General features: G+C 33.5%; 1 long non-coding RNA gene across 1 annotated transcript in view; it reads right to left on the bottom strand.

Annotated features, from left to right (window-relative positions):
* The window catches only part of LOC141553571 (uncharacterized), a 34,996-nt gene extending 16,447 nt beyond the window's left edge, over window positions 1-18,549 (bottom strand). Inside the window, exon 1 of the long non-coding RNA XR_012485530.1 lies at window positions 17,982-18,549. This is a non-coding gene — a long non-coding RNA (uncharacterized LOC141553571). The remainder of the gene's footprint in view (window positions 1-17,981) is intronic.
* Between the last annotated feature and the right edge of the window lie 467 nt (window positions 18,550-19,016).

Genomic DNA, 19,016 nt, shown 5'->3' with positions numbered 1-19,016 from the left:
TTTGGCACAATATGCTAGCCCCTAGTCCAAACCTGTCTGTGCTGGTCTTTTTTTCCTCCCCTTGGAACTGACCTTTTCTGATGAAATTCCAGATTCTCTTCAGCTGGTAAGTTGTACTTCTAATCCTTGTGGTTTTTATCAGTCCAGCATTATTTCTGAGGCTGATTCAACTAATTGGTATTGAGGGTAGAAAGGAACTTAGAAATTCACGTGTATCTTCTCCACCATCTTGGCTCTGCCTCCCGAATTATTTTCTTCATTTACTTTTCTTATTTCTTTTTGTAATTGTCCAATTAAGTTTTTAAGTGAATTGTTTTGTTCTATGGAATCTTTTTCTATTTTGCCAATTTTACTTTTTAGAGAGTTATTTTCTTTTTCCAATTCACTAATTCATTTTCCCTTGAAATTGTTTACCTTTTCCAATTCACTAATTCTGTTTTGTAAGGATTTGATTTTTTATCCATTCCATCTTTAAATAAGTGGGATGACTTATCCAGATTCTTGCTAAGCTTCCCTTTTCTTTTCCCATTTTTCTTCTAGCTCTCTAGCTTGTGAAAGCCTTTTTAATTTCTTCTATGAGAGTCTTGTGTGGTGGGGACCAGATCATATCCCCCTTTGGGGATTCATCTGGAGACAGTCTGTTTTTAGTCTCCTCAGGGTTTAAAGTCTGCTCTCTATCCATATAGAAACTATCTATTATTAGAGCACACTTTAATTTTTTGCTCATTTTGTCAAAGAAGAATCAAAGAAAACAAACTAACAAAAAAAGCAAATGCAGTATGTTTTGTTTTTTGTTTTTTTTTGGGGGGGGTGGAGGGGCTGGATGGTATTACCGAGCTTCCTCTATAGATTGTAGGGGGCAGCAATGAAGCACTAGCAGGACAGCAATGGGTATGCTGTGTCTGCACTCTGAGACTCTCCATATGGGTGTGGCCAGGTCTCAAGAGACCCTAGCTTTTTAGGGTTATAATATTTACCCCCTGTGTTCATAGCTTCTCTGCTGATCTACTGGCTTGCTTCCAGAGCAAAGTAGCCACACTGTGGTAAAGTTCTCCCCATAAATTTTCTGCTGGCTGAGACCACACCTCACCACCCTCTGGTCTGCCATGCTATCCCTGCCTGCCTGTCTTCAGTCTGCACCTGTTCTAACCATTCCCATCCACAAACAAAAGCAGGCCTTTTCTGGCAAATTTCAAGGATATCTTCTGTTGGTAATGTATTTGTGGGGTTTTTCAGTCAAGCACTAATTGCAAGGCCTTGTCATGAAAAAAAAGTATTCTGAGGGCAAGAAGGAGCTTAGATAGATGCATGTGCCCTCTCTGCCATCTTGGCCAGAAGTTCAGTCTCATTTCATAATTCAACTTAATCACTTAACGGATTGTCTCAGTCAAAGTGAGATCTATTAAAGACCTCAGCCTTAAAAGGCCAAGATTTACCACTGCATCTGGAGCCACTTCTAGTCATGTGAACTATATCTTGCCATGGGTCTCAGAGGGCTCCTGAAAAGAGAGTGAGGTTCCTGTCTTTGCATAGACCACTCCCATTTAAATCCAATCTACTTACAAATCATGATATCACCTTCCCTGATCCTCTTGGAGAATGAAGAACAAACAATTAAGCAATAATTCCATAACATCTTACACCTGGCTTTTCACATATTAGGTGCTTAAAAATATGTGTGAAATAAAATACTGCTATTAAATTATGGGTTAAAAAAAACCTGAATAACTTATTACTATTAGAAATGTTTCTAATTTTACAGTTGCTGATAATAATGTTGATGATGCACATTGTCAATGATGACCTTGTTCAAAACACATCAAAATAGACAGGTGGAGCAAATAAGAGAAAAGAAAGAGGGCAAGTCACAAATTAAAAGTGAAAAACAGTCTATTATTCCTAGCCTGGTGCTACACTATAATCTGAAGAGAACCATAAAAAGTTAGATAATAATTTCTGGATCTTTTCAAACAAGAATATGAATCATCCAACAGGATATATGGAAGTCTTCCAAGCTATGTCAGCAGAGGGTGACTGACAAACATGAGATTATGGATCAGCCACAATACCATAGCAATATTTCTTTTTAAATCATTAACTCACATTATATAGGACTTTAAGATTTCAGAGCAATTTCGGCACTACAACTCCATGAGAGGGCAGTAGGAATAGTTCTATCACCATCTTATAAAAAAAGATATTGAAGACCAAAGATAAGAAAACATTCTCAGAGCTATATTTGTATAGATCATCACATGCAGGAAATTGGACCCAGGTCTTCTGAATCCATGTGCAGGATACTTTAAATATCATATAAAACAAATCATAAAAAGATGAAGGACAGGGAAGGAGAGGTAGAAAGAATAAGAAGCAAAGGAAGAGAATGGGAAAGAGAGAAAGGTGATTAAAAAAAAGTAGAGAAGATGGTTTTAATCTCCAATCTGGTACCCAGGCATTTGTCTTCTTCTTGAGTAAATTACCATGTCATAATATTTTGACTATACTTACAATGTGACTTTATCAACTCATTTTAATTTAAAGTTCTCAATTTTCCTCTCTATAAATGAGAAGTCAGAACCAGACCTCTAAAGTCTTCTACCTCTACAATTTGATGACTGTATTTTTAAGTTCACAATACTAAATTTTCTTCTAAAAGTATAAGGAATGAGGGTGGAGATAGAGAAGTCAGGTGATCAAGAGGACAATGGAAAGATGGATAACAGCAAGCTGGGGAATATAATCAATGACTTTTTTTTTTTTTTTTTTTTTGCCTAAGAAGTGTCACCATAAAAAAAATATCATCAAGAATATGTTCACAAAAGAAGGTGGATTTCTCATGTAGTGAGAACAAAGAATAGCAAATAGGTATCCCAAACATTATAGTATTAACTTTGTGATAATAAAAGAAAACAAAGAGGAAGCCTCTTAGAGATATATTTAAAAAGACTTAGACAAGGTTTACACAAGAGAAGAAAGTTCAAATGAAAGGCCTGAAAGCTATACCTCTGGATAGACTATACATACAAGGAAAATGCAGATAAAGCTAAGTATCTGTATAACATGGCTCATATTTATGTGGTACTTTTTATTCACAAAGCATATTCAGAAATTTTCATTCTTTTTTGGTTTGGTTTTATTTTTTTCCCAACAATCTTTTGACTGAAGAAAGGAAGAACTTTTTGTCTTATAGTTTATAGAGTAATAAGCCCCTTGATTTACCAAGTGGGGCAAAGTAACAATAATATTTGCCTTTAGAAATAACAATAATTAGACAATCACATGTACCTATCAAAGTGACATATTTAAAGAAATACTCTTATCTAGTTTTTGAAGAAGACCAATGACATCATGGCATAACATTTAGACTTGCATATGGACTGGATTTAAGTGAAGTAGACTTGCACAAATTCATCAGGCTCACTGTCTTCTAAAAACACCAAAGTTCAAGAGCAGGTAAAAAAATCAGGATAACTGGTCCAGGATGCTGTGTGTGATCTTGGCTTCTTTAAAATGCCTGACCAAGCTCTAAGCACTCTATACCTACTTTAGCCACCTTCATGGCCTTTGGAACAAACTATTCTCATTCACCTATTCCACCAGAGGAAAGTCTCTGCATAGACATCCCCCATGGGCATCAGACCTAGATTTGGAAACAAAATTCCTGAATGAAATTCTTGGCTCTGTAACAAATGACCTAAGCATCCCTGGGCAAGTCATTCCTTTCTGTTGGGTTTCAGTTTCCTTGCCCCTAAAATAAGAAGCTTAGACAAGACGTATCTAAAGTTGTTTCCTACTCTAATTATTTATATTCTAAAGTCAGAGTTTTTTTCTTAACTTCTGTAATGATGTGCTTACTTATTGCACAAATCTTCTTTCCCTAATAAGCCTGAGGCATCTAGTTTCCTTCCTATAGAACACATAAGGATAACACACTGTCTGAAATTGTGATGGAATTAGTAAGAAGCAACAATTCATCTTTAGATGAATCACTTAGAATTTTAGACTGGAAATATGCCTCTTTGTACTGTTCAAATAATGTTTTCAGTTTGATCTAGGAAGGGTGGCCTTGAATAAACAGCCTACTTTTTCTAGAATCTTACTACAAATTTCATTAAATCTTAGATGTCAATTATACAAAAGATTATCCAGTATGATTGGAATATATTTATGCTAAGAAAGGGGAATGATTCAACATAAAAATCTAAAAGCATAAACTTTTATATTAATAAAAAAGATTAAAATGTAATTATTTCAACATAAATAGTAAAATCTTTTGCTTAAATACAATATATATTTATGTTAAAAGTACAGAGAACCAGGGGTATAAATGGATCTTCTCTCAAAATAACAGGGTATCAAAAACTAAGAACTAATACTATCTTTAATGTGGTGGTTGTTGTCATTTTTCAGTCACATTCAGCTCTTCTTGACCCCATTTGGAATTTTTTTGGCAGAGATATTGATGTGGTTTGCCATTTCCTTCTTCAGTTTACTCTATAAATGAGGAACTGAGGTAAACAGGATGGAGTGACTTGCCCAGGGTCACATGACCAGTAAATGTCTGAGGCCTGAAATGAACTCAAGAGGATGAGTCTTCATGACTTCAGTCCCACCTTGCTTCCCCTACTATCAGTAATAGTAAAACATTAAAGGCCATTCAATATGAACATGAGCAAAGCAAGCATTCTATTCTCACTGCTACTATTTACTATAGTCCTAGTAATGCTAGCTATGGCAATGAAACAAGAAAAAGACAAGGATGAAATAAGCATAGATTCAGAAAACAAAAATATTATTATTTACAAAAGATTCCACAGGTCACTGTCAGAAGTTTAGAGATTCAATTTAAAAAATTCATTGAAATAATTTATAACTCAGTAAAGGAACAAAATGTGAGATAACCATGTAAAAACATTATCAGCCTTTCTATCTAAAACTATTAAAAAAAAAAAAACTAGGGTGACAAGAAAAAGGAATAAATTTACCACTATGACCAAGGGAAGTCTTACCTTAAAAAAGAAATAAATGATCATAAAAGGCAAAATGAATAATTTTAATTTCATAAGATAGAAAGTTTTCTGCAATAAATAAAACAAATGCATATAGAATCAGAAAAGAAACAATTCATTTGGAAAAATTTATCCAGCAGATGTCTTTGAAAAAAAATTAATAGTAAGACCATATAAAGAACTGATACAAATAAATATAATTATTATATATTCTTAATAGAGTAGTCAAAGAATATAAACAGTAAATCCTCAAAAGGAAAAAATTCAATTTATCAAGAACCACATTTTTAAAAAGTATTATTAACATCTTATTAAGTCTAGACAATCAAGGAAACATATCAAGTTTGTACCAACTACCAATTTCTATGTAAATTCTTTCACTGAAAATTTAACATTACTCAATCTAGGTAAAGCTAAACCCAATATACATCTGGGGATATTTGTACTTAAGCTTTACTAAATATCCAAAAAGGATACTGAAAAGCAGTAATATATACAGGAGAAAATCTAGGATAATATGATGTCAGGAAAACTTAGAGAAAAAAGAAAATCAAGAAAAAGGAAATCAATAATGTCAAAAGCTATAGAGAAGTCAAGAGGGATAAGGGTACTTCCTAGAAACTAGAAAAGTATCCAGGAGCCGGATGATAACGAAGGGAAAGTTCTTTTTTTTTAATAATATTTTTCCCAACTACATACATATCAAGACAATTTTTATCACTTATTTTTATAAGACTTTGAACTCCAATACATGTATGATCATGTAAAAACATATTTTCATATATTAGTCACAGTGGTGAAAGAAGAATCAAATCAAAAGAGGAAAAAACACAAAAATGAAAAAGTGAAAAAATACTCTTTGATCTGTATTCAGATTCCTAGATTTTATTTATTAACTCAGGAGTTTGTGGAATTTTTTTTTCCAATCTTATTAATTTTGCCTTTGATTTTTAGGATTTCCAATTTGGTGCTCAATTGGAGGTTTTTAATATTTTTTTAGGTTTCTTTTTAGTTGTATATTCAATTCATTAATCTGCTCTTTTTTATTTTGTTGATATAAGAATTTAGAAAGATATTTTTTTCTAAATATTACTTTGGTTACATCCCATAGATTTTGGTATGCTGTCTATCACAATTTCTGTCAATCTCTTTAATGAAATTGCTGATTGTTTTTATGATTTGTTCTTTGACCCATTTATTCTATAAGGAATAGGTTATTTAGTTTTAAATTAAATTTTAATCTATCTTTAAGTATATTCTTTATTGCATATATTTTATTGCATTATATTCATCTAATATTTCTTCATTTCTACATGTGATCTTGAGGGTTGTATGCCCTAATACACGGACAATTTTTGTATAGGTGCCATTGGTACTGAGAAGAAGGCATAGTCCTTTCTATTTCCATTTCATGCTCTCCAAATGTCTGTCATATTCAAAATTTTAAACATTCTAATTATTTCCATAGGATTTTCTGTGTTCATTTTTTGCTTGAATTTATGGAATTCTAAGAGAAGATAGTAAGGGTCCCCCATTAGAGTAGTTTTGTTTTCTATTTCTTTGTAATTCATTTAATTTCTTAAGAAGTTGGATTCTACACAACTTGTAGGTATGTTTAGTATTGATTTTGCTTCATTGCCTATGGTACTTTTTAGCAAGTTTTAGTTTCCTTTCTTATGTCTTTTAGTTAAGTTTCTTATTGCTTTCACTTTGTCTGAAATCAAGATTGCTACCCCATTTTATGTTTTACATCATTTTAAGCTTAGTAGATTCTTCCCCAGCCCTTTACCTTAATTCTGTATGTATCTCTTTACTGCAAATGTATTTCTTATAAACAACATGTTGTTGGAGTATAGTTTTTGATCCACTCTGCTATCTACTTTTATATTATGGGAGAATTCATCAAATTCACATTCACATTTATGATTACTAATTGTGTATTTTCCTCCATCCTATTTTTCCTCTTTTTTCTCTCTTTCACTCATTTCTTCATTAACAATTTTTCCTTCTGTCTACCACCTCCTGCAATCTATCCTCCCTTCTGTCACCCTCCACAGCCTTTGTTTAATATCCTTCCTCCTACTTCCCTATGGTATAAGATAGATTTCTATATTTAACTGAGTGTTACATCATTCCGTTGAGCCAATAGTGATGAGAGTAAGGTTCAAGGGATGCCTACTATCTACCCCCTCCACCTTTCCTCTTCATTATAATTAATCTTTCAAGTCTCTTCATGTGAACTAATTTACTCCATTCAACCTCTTCCTTCCTTCTGCACCCTAAATATGCCTCTTTCTTCTTCCTTAATTATTTTTTTTATTTTCTCAAATTCAGCTTAATACCATTTCTATGTATATTCATTCTACTTGTACTATTAATGATATGATTTTTTAAGAATTATAAGCATCACCTTTTCAGGTAGGGATGAAAACAATATAGTTTTAATTGAATCACTTATATTTTCTTTCCCTTTTTATCTGTTTATGATTTTCTTGCATCTTGATATTAGAAATTGGTCTTATTAAAGTTTGAAATATATAGTTGAATGACCACTTTTTCCTTTGATATACTATGATTAATTTTGCTGGTAGTGATTCTTGGTTACTGTAGTCCTAGCTCCTTTTCCTTCTGAAACAGCTTATTTCATCATCTTCTGTCTTTCAGTGTTGCAACTGTTAAGTTCTGTATAATGCTATTTTTGGTTCTCTAATATTTGAATTATTCCTTCTTATACACTTCCAGAATTTTTGACTTGACCTGAGAGTTCTGAAATTTTGTTCTAATGTTCCTTGAAGCTTTTATTTTAAAATCTCTTTCTTGAAGTGATCAGTGGATTCTTTCAATGCCCACTTTGCCCTTTAGTTTTAATATGTCAGGGCAGTTTTCTTAGAAAATTTCTTCAAATATGGTGTTAAGGTTTTCATTTTGATTATGGCTTTCAGCCAATCCACTGATTCTGATATTGTCACTTCTGGATCTGTTTTCCAGGTCAATTATTTTTCTCATAAGATATTTTACAATTTCCTTTCTTTTTTCATTCCTTCAAATTTGTTTGATTGATTCTTAATGTCTTCTTTCTTAATGATAGAATTATTAACTTCCACTAGCCCAATTCTAAAATTTTAAGGACTAGTTTTCCTCAATTAGTTTTGTGCCTTCTTTTGTATTTGGCCAATTATATTTTTTCAAGAGTTGTTTTCTTCAACAGATTTACATATCTACTTTTCTATTGACCAATTAAACTTTCTAAGTAGTTGCCTTGTTTTACCAAGCTTGTTGACTTCTTTTAATAAGTTTCTCATGTTACTCTCATTTTATTTACCAATTTTTCTTTGACCTCTCATATATGATTTTAAGCTTCTTATTTTTTAGCTCTTCTATGAGTTCTTTTGAAGTTTGGAAACACTTTTCATTTGTCTTTGGGGGGTTTTAACAATGTTGTCCTCTTCTAAGTTTGTGTCTTGATTGTCCCCATCACAATAATAATTCTCTATGGTCAGATTATTTTTTGTTGTTTTTTTGCTCATCTTTTTTTCCTTTTCTTTTAAATTTAAATTTTGTTCCCAGGATGGAAGGATCACTGTTTCAGGCTTCTTGTGCTAGGGGCTGTAGGCCCTGGATGTTTGCCTGGTGTTGCACTGATGTTGCCTGGAGATCCACAGAGAACCCTCATGTCTGATGCTGTGTGAGGGGGTGAGGTAGGAGATGGCTGGTGTATCTGGAGGTTAGAGAGGTTAGCTGGGGTCCTAGTGTTGCTGTCTACCATGCTGAGGTCAGTGGGGGTGTGTCTGCATATCCCCAGGAATACAGTGAAGCACCCAGTGACCTGGTCACTGTTTGCCCAGAACTAAGATAACACACCTAGCAGAAGTATCATACTGGCAAATACCTGTTTGCTCAGGTATCCATAGGACTGGCATCTACCTGTTGGTCCAGGGCTATATTCTAGCAAGTGGAATCTGACCACTGGAGGTTGCCTGTTTGTTCTGCTCTGCTCTGAAGCACATGAGGATTTTTAGAGTTGGAATCAACCTGGTCCCCTGGCTATGAGACAAGTAGGGTGTCCACGTAATGTTGTTTCCCTACTGCACTGCACTGGGGCTCAGGATCGACTACTGGTTTGTTGAGGTGAGACTTACTAATGCCTTGCTGGAACACTTCCCATCCTGGATGGCAGTCCTCTTTAACCTGAACAAAATAGACCTTCCCTCCCAATCTTTCAAGTTTCAATGGCTCAAAGATTATTTCACCCCGTCTTCTTGCTGGTTTTCTTCACCCAGGATTTGTTTTAGGGTTTTTTTTTTTTCAATTTTTCAATTTTTTTTAAATAATTGTTTAGAGGTGAATATGGAAGATTTATGGTTATTTACTGCTTACTCCACCATTTTGGCTCCTAGAAGTTCACTTTTCAAGAATTACATTTTAAATGATTCAATTAATTATTAATACAAGAAATGCAAAATGCAACAACACTGAAGGTTCACTTTATATCTATCAAAGATAGATATGACAAAGATACAAAAATAAGCACTATATGATGATGTATTCTGATGGAAGTGGATATCTTCAACATAGAGAAGAGCTAATCCAATTCTAATTGATCAACGATGGACAGAATCAGCTACATCCAGAGAAGGAACACTGGAAAATGAGTGTAAACTGTTAGCATTTTTTGTTGTTCTCCCCAGATTATTTTTACCTTCTGAATCCAATTCTTCCTTTGCAACAACAACAACTACAACAAAATTTGGTTCTGCACATATATATATTGTACCTAGGATATATTATAACATATTTAATATATATGGGAATGCCTGCCATCTAGGGGAGGGGGTGGAGGGAAGGACATGAAAAATTTGGAACAGAAGGGAGTACAAGGGATAATGTTGTAAAAAATTACCTATGCATATGTACTGTCAAAAAATGTTATAATTATAAAATTAAATTTTAAAAAAGAGATACAAAAATAAGGAAATTAGGAAAATAACAATTTTGGAAGGGATTGGTAGAAGATAAGCACACTAGCAGATTAAATTGTACAAACTATTTGACCCAACAATATTACTAAAAAACATGTATCCGATGGAAATTAAAGACAGAAAAAAGGACCATGATGCAAAAGAATACTTATAATAGTCCTCTTGTTGCTACAAATAATTTATTCCTACTAGTTGTACATCAATGGTATAAACATTTGAAAAAATGATGATATATAAATATAAAGGAACCCATCATAAGAAACTTACATCACTAGAAATAAAAAAATATGATGGATTTAGAGAAATATGGTAAGATTTATATGAACTGGTGCAGGGGATAAAAGAAGTGAGTTTGGTAAACCAAACAAAGGGAAAACTTTATGTATAGACCACAATAATGTTGTGAATGAAAATAATTTTGAAAATTTTCAACATTTTTTTAGAACTCTGAGTAAATTAGCCACTGATCATAGTGCCTAAAGCATAGTCATGATCCCTTGACAGAGGTACAGAACAAGATTTACATTCTCAGATATGCCCAATGTGTTAATTTGGCTTTTTAACTGCACATATGTGTTATGAGTGGTGGAGAGAAAATATGCTAAAGAGGAAATCCACTATCCATATAGTGGATAGTGATAAATTTTTAAAAAGGAAAAGAAACATAGAGGAATAGTGAGAAGATACAGATGAAGGGGAGAAACATATATAGAATAGTTAATTGAAACCTTTTTACATAAACAAATAAATGTATGTATATGTATATACCTGTGTAGAGATATCTTTTAAAAAAAAGAAAGAAAAAAAGAAAAATTCTACATTTGGCAGTTGACTAACTTTCATACAATTCTATTACCTTTTCTTGTGATCTCAAAATTTTTGTTCTGCATAATGATTGCTGAATTGGCAAAAGAAAAAGAAAAAAATAATACAGGATTTATAAATTCCTATTCTTTGATTCAAGAGCTGTAGAAGGAAAAAAATGAGTTAACAAAAGGCTTATTTTCAGAAGTTCAGACAGTTCCTTTAATTGTCTTAAATAAAAAAAATTCAATTTCTTCAATTAATTAAAATTTTAAGATGAAATCAAATTTCTAAGGAAAAAGGAGTTTGAATTTCAAAGATTCACAAATTCACCTGAATTAAAAGCTATTTGTTTGTTAATTTATTATTTTGTTTGTATTAGAATTTTTGGCAGTTTGAGGGGCAGTTCATTCATCATATGTAAGGACTTTTATAGAGAAATACTTGCTCATGGGCACAGTTGTAGCATTGGAGGTGCTATCCTAGGGTAGTGAGAGAAAAATTTAAAGCTTTGAGGACTAAAGTCATCATTATGGAGGAAGCAGCCTCATTCCAAATATCTGCACTCTGATGCAAAATCCTGAGAAAAACAAACATTGAATTAGTATTTCATATTTGATTTCACTCTGTAGTTGAGTCTATTCTTTAACTCTATATTTTGTATAACAACATTTTTCTCTGTTTCTGAATGAAGAAGCTCATAACTTCAATAGTTCAGTCTTCAAAACAAAAAACAAGAATAGTTTTCCTGTATTTGTTGCTACAAAGAATTTATTCTAACTAGTTGTTCATCAATGATATAAACATCTGAAGAAATGATGATATATAAATATAAAGGAACCCATCATAAGAAACATCACTTGAAATAAAAAAATATGATGGATTAAAGAAATATGGTAAGATTTATATGAACTGGTGCAGGGGATAAAAGAAGTGAGTTTTCCTATTTATACTTTTCCTATAGATCACATTTAATTAAAGAAAATCTCTGAGCTAAGTTTAGAAGCACAATGCTCTCATAAAATATTTTAATTCACAGTGAACTGTTATCTCAGAACCACCTGCAAATAATTTTTAATCAAAAAAAAAATGTATTTTCCCTCAAAACTTCAGTTCCAGAAAAACTCTATGACACCTGTTTGCTATCTTAGAAAGCCTAGTTTTGACCAGGTCTTGTGACCTGGTACATTAACAGAAGATACACTCCCAAAACTGTCTAAATAAAAAAAAAAAAGTTACCTCTTTCCTAGTACCTAGGAAATCTGTCTCCCTGTTTACAATCAGTAGCTACAGGATGCATATGTGTTAATATAGTTGTGACAGAGAGGGTTGTCATCATGAGTGTTAGCTGTAGTGGTAATGTAACCTAATGTAACGGATCACATTGTCTTCAACCACATGATGCTGGCAATCACAAAACCACTGTATTATTTTCCTCACCTATACTGTTCTGTTCTTGGCCTTATGCTTACATAAGGACTGTCACCTCTTTCTTTGTAGAGTTTTTTGGACAGAGGTAGCCACTCAATCCTCTTTTTTAAAAGGTTCATACCTCCTAATGAAGTGCTATCTTGTTTAGAATTTTTTTTAAATGCCTCATTTTGTGTTAGTTCATTTTTACTCATGACAGTACCATAACGTTTTTCAAATTTTGCTTGTGATCTATAAGCCAGACAGGTAAGGAAAACAAAAAAGAGCTTAGAAAATACTGTCAAAGTAGCTGCTGTTAGTCTTGTAATAAATAGTCATCATTTTTCAAACCTTTCCATATGCTCTATGTCTAAGATTTCCAGTAGCTCCAATTCCAACCCAGAAAACTCTCCCCAAGTCACAAAACATGGAAGAAAAAAGGCTCACACATGTAGGGGAAATCACAGAGGTAAAGAGTCACCAGAGCCACACCATTCTATCACAATGTGATCTCATCTTGCTATCCCTCTTACTATAAGATACAGCTCTAATGTCACCGTAGAAGACCTCCTTAGTGAACATCTCCTCCTAATCCCGGAATATCTCTGCTTTCATGAACTTCTTACAAGCAGTCTCAAAAGAGTCTGCCACTAACTCATTGACAATGTCCTTCTCAGTTTTATCACCTATATTAAAAACAGTTTTGCCTATAAAACAGTCTCACTAAGTAACTTTTAAATACTGTTACCCTGTAATAATAAGCCTAGAGTTCAATCTCTCCTCCTATATAGGAATGCCACATAACATAGCTATAATAAATAGCTGTCCTCTGCTAGAACAGTTTTAGTGATGGGGAGACCTCTATATCCTGAGAAGTAGCCTGGAATGGTGAGGAAACCACTTCATTGCAAGTCCTGCAAAATTTGAGACAAAGCACATCATTCAAATGCTCTGCACCTATTGTCTCATCTGAATAAAGAGCATCCAAGAATTACCAACCATTCTTACACATGTGTCATGAGGGCTCAAATGACATAAATCACATAAAGCACTTTTCAGAACATAGGGCACTATATCAATATGAGCTATTAACACAAAAAGAAATTCTACTGATTCCATATATTTGAGAAACCAGACTAGAAAAAGATTCAATATGACTATCAGGAGAATGATGAATATTCCTTCATTTCTGGCTCTTAGCTTTAAGGCTAACTTTTTCAAAAGTGCCCTATGTTCTGAAAAGTGCTTTATGTGATTTATGTCATGTGAGCCCTCATGACACATGTGTAAGGATGTTTGGTAATTCTTGGATGCTCTTTATTCAGATGAGACAATAGGTGCAGAGCATTTGAATGATGTGCTTTGTCTCAAATTTTGCAGGACTTGCAATGAAGTTTTGGAACTCAGAATTGAGTCCTGATTGAATAGAAGACCTCAAAAGATACTTAACACATCCTAGCTATGTGACCCTTGGCCTGACAAGCCACTTAACCCAATTTCAGGAGGAAAGAAAAGAAGGGAGGAAGAAAAGGAAGGGAGGAAAGAAGGAAGACAAGATTGTGAAAAGAAAGACCACCAACTAAAAAAGGAAATCCAGAGTTTTAATGAAGAAAATGATTCTTTGAAAATTAGAGTTGGGCAAGGAGAAGTCAGCAAAGTGTAAGAGATCAAGAAATAATAAAGCAAAATATGAGGAATAAGAAAATAGAAGAGAACAGGAGACATAAAAGGAACAAATTTGGAGAACAAATCAAGAAAAGAAAAGCATAAGAATAATTGGTCAACCTGAAAGTTATAATTTTAAAAAGAACTTTGATATAATAATACAAGAAATAATCAAAGAAAATTTTCCTGAAGTAATAGGACAAGAGGGAAAGTAAAAATAGAGAAAAAAAAAATACAGTGATCATTGGAATACAAATTTAAATTAGCCAACCTAAAATAACCATTTCAAAGGAAGTAATAAACATTAGAGAATTAGAGAAAAATAAATAAAAGAAAAATTAAAAGCTAATTTTAAAGCCAAATAAAGTTGATAAACTTTTATAAATTTGGTTAAAGGACAGAAAATAAAATAAATAACAGCGTAAATGACTAATATAAAACTACACTAAAACCAGAAGGAAAAAATGTTACAGAAACTATTGCATACAGTTATATACCCAGTTAAACATAACTGAGAAAATGAAATATATATAAGATCACCTTTAAGTGTATAAATAATATTCTGGGGAAAACTGTCTTCTGTAGCTGAGCAGAGAAACATCTTAATGGCTTTGATGTGACTTACTCCCCTGTTAGGAAGAAACCTGTATCCTATAAAATTAGGGTCTATTGTTAATTTATCCATCCAGTTTCCAATCTAATTAGCATCTTTAAAGACATTCACAACAACCGTGAGATATCAATTAGCATGTTTTTAAACAGGTCTAGGACCAAGTCTGCCAGGAGTATTACATCTAGCTTTTTACTGAGAAACCCCCAAGGCTTTATTTCCCCTATAAAAGATTTGGTTATGAGGGTCTTTGCCAAATCCTTTTCAGAACTAAGCCACTATGAGGTTACTCTCTGTCCTTCCTCATGCCTTTCCTCTAAAAGAGTCTTTCTGCTTACTCAGGCTAACTACGGTTAGTCTAACTATATGCTCTCCCAACTCTTATCTCATATTTGCCATTCCTGGTGTCTATTGTATCCCTTCATTTTGTTTGTAACCTCTTCCTCTAAATAAATCTATCTTTTGCCAAAGAGAATGGCTACTGTGAATTTGTCACATCAGTTGCATAATTTCATTTTTAGGAAGACATGATAATACTGACCATAAATTTTCATATATCACTACTGCTTTTTACATTTTTCTTTCCCTGCCACATTTAGGTTGAGACATTAAGATAAGAAATGGCCACCATAGCTAGTGGCCCTGTCCTAAGGAGCTAAACAGGGAGGAGGATGCCATTTATTTATACTGTTGTACTGTTGATAGAACAGCTAAAGAATTTTCCTCCCATATGATTAGAAATTCCCTAGGGTTGTGAGAAAGAAAGCAGCTGCAATGCCCATCCCCTAAATCTTCAGGAGACCTTCCCTCTGCCTCAAAGGGAATTCATTCCCCATAAGTCTTGGGTTTACACAAAGCTTTAGGATCTATGAAAGTATTCCACAGCAGAGTTTTCACCTCAACAACAAATAAATCAATATTTACTGTATTTCAATTAATAAGTTTGTATGCTACCTTGAGTGTTTATTACTTTATTTTATTCTTTACTTTATTCCTTGCAACTTAAATACTGTTATGTTTCTGTCTATTCTTTCTCATTTTTTCATTAATAAAGGGACTCTACTGCACACTTAATTGAGAATGTCCTCTAAGGACTCAACAAACTAGAAATTCTGTATCCATCAAGAAATTAAAAGGACTAGGAAAATATCTTATACCTTTCCCCATAAAGATTCTGGGCTTTTCTTGTTTTAGACCTAAAAATAATAATCACTTGCATTACCATAAATTCATAGATGTCAACTTGGAATGAATCTTAGAGATCATGAGGTCAAGTCCCATCCATTTCACAGGTAAAGAAAGCCCTGGATATACAGATTGTCTTTTCTAAGCTCACTCAGTTCTTGGAGACACTAGTGCATTGTTGATGGAGTTGTGAAATGATACAACCATTCTGGAATACAATTTGGAACTATGCCCAAAGAGATATAAAACTGTGAATACCCTTTGATCCATCAGAGCCACTATTGAGTCTGTATTCCAAGGAAATTATAAAGGAGGGAAAAGGACTTATATGTGTGAAAATATTTGTAGCAGCATTTTTGTGGTGGCAAAGAACTGAAAATGAGTACATACCCATCAATTGGGGACTGACTGAATAAGTTATAGTATAGAGAAATAATGGAATATTATCATTCTATAAAAAATGATGAATAAGCTGATTTTAGAAAGGCTTGGAAAGATTTATATGAACTAATGCTGAACAAAACAAGCAAAATCAGGAACACATTGAGCACAATAACAGCAAGTTGTGTAATGATCAACTCTGAAAAACTTGGTTCTTCTCAGCAATTCAGTGATCCAAGATAATCCCAATAAATTTTGGATAGAAAATGTCATCTGCAGCCAGAGAGAGAACTATGGATACTGAATGTAAATCAACATATGCCATCTTCACTTTTTTTCTTTTTCTTATTTTTTCTCTCATGGTTTTTCTCTTTTGTTCTGATTTTTCTCTCCCAACATGATTCATAAAGAAGTGTATATTTTTTTAAAAGCAAATAAATGTACATATATAACCACAAAAAATAAAAAAATATTGAAATATTGACTCATATGTTAAATTTTGTTAAAGTCAGGTTTGGTTAACAGCAAGTTTTGAAAATCTGTAAGTGTTGAATGTTCATTTTTTTTCTTTATTCAAAATTATAGATAATCTTGCTGGATAGGTTATTTTTTGGTCATAGGCCTAGTTCTTTTGATTTTCAATAGATATAATTCTAGGATCTGTGCTCTCTTATTATGACTGCTACTAAGTCTTATGTAATTCTACTTGTAGCTCCAACATATTTGAATTGTGTTTTTCCTTGTTTCTTACAAAATTTTCTCTTTGATCTGGGGGTTTCATAATTTGACGATAATATTCCTTTATGTTTTTCACAAAGGATATCTTGGAGTTGGTGAACAGTGGATTTTTTCCCCAAATGTTCCATCACTCAAGGGCAATTTTATTGGGTTATTTCCTGCATTATTATGTCAGGGTTTTCTTTTGGGTCACAATTTTAGGGCAGTCCAATTATTTTTATATTTTCTCTACTTAATCTGTTCTCCAGATTTGTTATTTTTCTTACAAAATGTTTCATATTCTGTTATAATTTCTCATTCTTTATAATCTGTTTTGTTATTTCTTGGTCTCTCATATCTTCACTGGTTTCTCCTCACCTAATTCTAATTTTCAAAAAAAGTATTTTCATCTTTGAAACTGTACCTCTTTTTCTACTTGGTTAACTTTTTTTATAATCTTGTTTTCTTGGATGGTTTTGTTTTTGTTTTTATCTTTTCCTCATGATTCTCACTTGATTTTTAATTTTTTTGAGATCTTTATGTATTCTCTTTGAGTGAGGAGCCTTTTCACATTACTCTTTGAGGTAAAAGATTTTTTTTTTTTTTGCTGAAATGTCCTCTTCTTCAGATGAACCCTGGTCTTCCCTGTTCTCATAATGTTTCAATAGTAAGGTTTTTTCTTCTTTGCTGGTTCATTTTTTTAAAATAAGAGGTATTAATATAAGTACCTCTAATCATGGAGTGGGGGAATGGTGCTTCAAGATTCCCTTCAGCTCTCCCCTCTAATCAGAAACTCCCAAGCCAAGGGCTTTACCCTCCTCCAAGAGCCCACAGTCAAGCAGTGTCCTTGTCCCACTGCCTCTGCACTCACTAGATGCTAGTTTCTTCTCACTCAAGGCCACATGTCTGAAGTACACATGGGGCCTGGGGTTCCTAATTAGATAAAATCCATTCCTGGACTCAGACCCCAACTTGACAAACAGTCCAAGTGATGAGAATCACAGAGATTTTCATGCTTTGTCCTAAGTCTTGATTTTTCATGAATCTATGTTTGCCCTGAGGTGCAAATTTGTTCAAATTGTGGGGGAAACTGGGAGAACTTAAAATTTACTAACCTACTCTGCCAACATCCCAGAATCTTCCCCAGATCTCTAAGATTGACATGAATTCCAGACAGTTGTAGGTATTAGAACCAAGAATTGGTCAAACTGTTCTACTCACCCAGATGGATCTTCTAAAAGGATCTTCATTTCTTTCGTAAAGTTTTTCATCTCAACGTTATTCAGGGGAGCATTCATAAATCTGCTCCCTCCTGGGTGATGGGATTTCTCTAATTAGCAATGTCAGAGTTTGTGGAAAGCAGAAAGTTCTCTTGATATTCTAATATTTGCTTAAGTTCCCTTGAAAAGGGCCATGAGGAGAAGAAATAGATGGTGGTTCTAAATCAATCAAACTCCCATCCTCTGTCCCTCCTTGGGAAGGAGGCAAAGAAGGGAGTTCTGGAGCAGCAACCATAGGAGCAGCAGCTTGCTGAGGAGCATAGGAGGAGGTAGAGCCATGATGGGATCTCAAGAATGGGGTTTCTCTGGCTTCTTTGCCTCCTTCTTCAATACAATTGTCTCACCATTGACAACCACAAGGTGGAATTCTCACTCTCCTCAGTATTAAATGGCTCCTTTGAATTTACATATAAACTCAATTGTTAGCACACTTAGTCCTTGGGGGATCCACACTTTGGTCAGAAAACATTTCCTCCAAGCAAAGCACCTGACCAAACAAAACAAATGTAAATACCAATTTCTTTTTGTCCTTTCCTTTATATTTTGGTACTCCATCCCAATTCTCAAGCCTTTTAGGCTGTCTTCTAGAATACTAGAAACGTTTTTAGAGCCAGCTTCCTTTCCCATGATTCACAGCATCTTATCCACCTTTGATGGAGGACTCACCCAAGCTTACCAAGAGGAAATAGTCACATTCTTAAATACCTGAACCAATCAGAGTCCCCATGTTCACCAGTTTTGCTTACCTGGATTGCATGCACAACTTATGTGATTGATTCCAAACTTTTCTTCACTGGATTATCTCCTGAGCCAACTTAATTCTCTGTCTTCTCTTTTGTTTTGTATTCCTTTTCTGTTTTTCTTTTTTCTTATTCTTTTTTTTTAAAATAAAATAATTTTTAAACTACTATCTCACACATGCATTGTGAGGGATCATATGATGTAAATCTCATAAAGTGCTTTATAAAACTTAAGG

This window comes from Sminthopsis crassicaudata, chromosome 2 (genome assembly GCF_048593235.1).
Source record: "Sminthopsis crassicaudata isolate SCR6 chromosome 2, ASM4859323v1, whole genome shotgun sequence".
In the NCBI taxonomy this organism is placed as follows: Eukaryota; Metazoa; Chordata; class Mammalia; order Dasyuromorphia; family Dasyuridae; genus Sminthopsis; species Sminthopsis crassicaudata.
Note: the sequence above shows the minus strand (reverse complement) of the source record. Positions and strands in the feature narration are given on the sequence as shown.